Below are 3,563 nucleotides of genomic sequence, written 5' to 3' on the forward strand. Positions count from 1 at the left end.
TGCCGATGCTAAGTTGCGTCGGCATAGACTACTACTCATAGTGTTAACAAGATTGGCACTTGTTTTTATTAATTCTCCTTGTCTTTTTGTAAGCATAAACATGGACAAAATGACAAATTGAGGGTAGGTGCTTTATATGCTAGTTAGAATGATTGATACTATCCTATTATTAAGTATCTCAAACATCCTTCAACCAAAGTTGATAGAAAGTTAGAACTCCATGTCATAAATTATTTGGTCTTAGGAGATGAGCTGTACCAAAAGAATGTAGATGGACTTCTCGTGAGGCTAAAATGAAATGAAACCAGACACTATTGATCTTCCCATGAGCAAAATATTATGAACACTCGATACATTATTTTAGAAGACAAAATATAACATGAACCATGAGCATAGGATCCAATAAAACACTCTAGATTATTTTAAAATGACATGTTATTTATAACTGGTCAATGCATCAAAAAGGAGGTTAACTCAGTAATCTTCGTTTCATGGAAGGTGAAATAATTAAGATAACCAGGAGAGAGCTCTCTTCACTCTCCAATTTCTTTTCTGGTTTACCCTTTAACTCATCTTCTTGTCAATGAAGTTAAAAAAGTCCTTGACCGATCAACTACCATCTTTCAATCAAACAGCATATTTCTCCATCATAGCATTTATGGCAGGTAAAGTGAGTAGCAAGCAAATAACGCATAATTATAATCCATGGTTAATTAGCTAATCTAGAGATGGTTACCAATGGTTAAATGTATTTTACAAGATTATGTTATCTCCTAATCCAACAAGATGTGGACATAGATGTGGATAAGACCAAACTTGAATATTAAATCCAAGCCTCCCAGAGGATTAGCCCGATCCTCTTATAATAAGCACTTCTCCCAAAGTAATCCTCTCTCCGCTTCATGGGGTGCAAGCCAAGCCCTGAGAAATCCAAAGGCTCAAAGTTTCAAGGGATCTAACATATATAATTTGTCGGACCACTGATTGGATCTCCATAGCCGAAGGAATCGATCGCCCATACAAAAAGTTCTTAAACTCCGGGTTGAAAACGGTGCGAATGCTGAGTATCTGTCCTGGGCTGGGGAACAGAATACTTTCCAAATGAACATTTACCTATCCAACCAAATAAAAGAGAAACAGAAGCATGCTGGGGATGATTAGCTATCCAAAAAAGCAAGCACAATACCCTTTTTGGAGATTTGATTGTCTTTGCTAGCATACTTCCATTAGCATTACTCAAATTCAAGAAATGCAGTAGTACCCGGTAGAAACAAATAGAAATTGTCGCCAAAATCGTTAATTTCATAAGCACACTACAAATTTCTTTTAAAATAAGCATTTAGCATACGAATCATTAAGATGTAAGGCTTCATTTTTGTAACCTATCTTTGCCTCTAAAAATCTTTTGAGTTACCTCTTTCTCAGGCGGAGGGAGATGGGGTTGGCCGGTTGGCACCGCAGAGGAGGGAGAAGGAGAGGAGGATGCAGACGGTTGCTTAGCGCCGAAGAGGAGGGAGAAGGAGAGGAGCTTGCCGTCGGACGTCGCTCGGCGCCGGAGAGGACAAGGCCAATCACTCGTCGTCGGAGAGAAGGGAGGAGGAGACGAGCTAGGGCTTGATCGATCGGGATGCAAAATGAGGAGAGGGCCGGCCGCTTGGTTTTGTTGTTAATTTGACTTTTGACGACGCTTATACGCGTCGTCTTAGGATGCGAGTACGACGACGCTAATAAACGTCGTCTATTCCTACGCTTTGTTAAAAAGCGTCGGCTTTTTCTGTTGATTACGACGACGCTTTTGCGTGTCGTCTATTCTCGAGAATTACTGACGCTTTTTCTGTTGATTACGACGACGCTTTTGCGCGCGTCGGCAAAGTTTGGCGGTGTGCCTTTTTTCCCAACGCTTCTCCGTAGCGTTGGAAAAAAAGTGTCGAAAAAGGCCGATTTTCCTGTAGTGGCAATCAAATTTTATACTACTTAAATGTGCTAAACCTTCTAGTTGTTGTAGGGCTCTCACTTTATTTATTGTAGAAACTTTAACCACCATGTGCGTTTAATATTTAGTACTTCTACTTCTAAGTCATTGGTCTTTGCCATCAGAACTGATTCACCCAATAGGCTTAGTACGGTACGGAAAACCCATAAGCATCATGAGAAAAAGCATCTAAATCTTTAGTTTCAACAAGATTTTGAGAGAAAATTGAAAGAAGATCTATGAATTCTCAGATTCACAGATTCGAGGGAGCTATACGAGGTTGGACGAAATAGGCTGGAATAATTACTATTGTAATATTAAGTTTCAGCAACTAGTCGTAGGCTGAAATAATTACCATTGTAATATTAAGTTTGAGTAACTAGTCATAGGCTGGAATAATTATCATTATAATATTAAGTTTCAGTAACTAGTCAATATCGACATCTTGCAATGTTACTATTAACTAAGGGGGCCAGAACAAAACAAGGCACTAAGCATAGTCCCACCTTTCTTAAGGCAGAAGCATGCTTTCCTTATCAATTGGCTTGTTTCTTCTATTAGTTCTCATAAACCATTTCTTTGCTTTTTAAACAGCCAACGGTAGGTTTATTTGGAATATGGTTAAACATTAATAAATCTCAAAAGCTGTAACCTTCATCATTTTGAGCCTATTACAGTAAGTTTCTTTTCATATGCTTTGTGCAAAAACATGTGGCCTGCAAGAAGCTATATGTTTATGAATGATAAAGTAGTTCCACCATAAATAATCTGGTGCATGATCACAAGTATCTAACAATCTTTAAAACTGAATCTTCACAAGAGTCATTTTGTTGTAGAAGAATCTTTTAAATATGCTTGTGAAGGAAGGAAACCAGTGGAAACCTAAATTAGTATGACCTTTACCACTAAAATCTTCTTAGGAGTCTGTCTCACCCTACTATCTTTCTACTGCTCAATTTGGTGTTAAATTAGCCTGGAGCTCAGCAATGCAGTCAAATTTGTAAAAGAACGAGCATGACTTAAGCCACCAATCTTGAACAACAAAAGCACTATAATAATAAATTTCATGATTAATTAACTACAAGAAAATACATATCCAGCGACTAAGATTCTAGTCGCCGAATAACCATATTTGGTCGCCGAAACCTTTTCGCGACTAGCATACTCTTCGTCGCCGAACCCTAGTCACTGAAAGGTTTTGGCGACCAATATTGTGTGGTCACCTAAGGTACACCAACAACGACCAACGTTTGGTTGCCGAAGAAAATTTTCAGCGACCAAATCTGTTATCGCTAATTTCAACGCCGACCAAATAGTTGGTCGTGGAATATTTGTCTTCCGCTATCAAAAAAATGGTCACTGAATGTCTGTCTTCCCCTCCCAATAGTTTGATGATAGAATGTATTGGAATACATTGGCAACAAACATTTTTTGGTGGCAGAGAGTATTAACCTGTATTTAATTAACAATTCAAATTATAAGCTTAATATTTATTTTTGGGCTCGTTCCAAATCTTGTACAATCAACACAGCCTATCCAATATCCATATTGCACAATACATTTGCTCATCCAAATAGAAGTATACACAATG

The sequence above is a fragment of the Phoenix dactylifera genome, chromosome 2, assembly GCF_051530095.1.
Source record: "Phoenix dactylifera cultivar Ajwa chromosome 2, Ajwa_hap1_PhDact_Kaust_v1.1, whole genome shotgun sequence".
Lineage (NCBI taxonomy): Eukaryota > Viridiplantae > Streptophyta > Magnoliopsida > Arecales > Arecaceae > Phoenix > Phoenix dactylifera.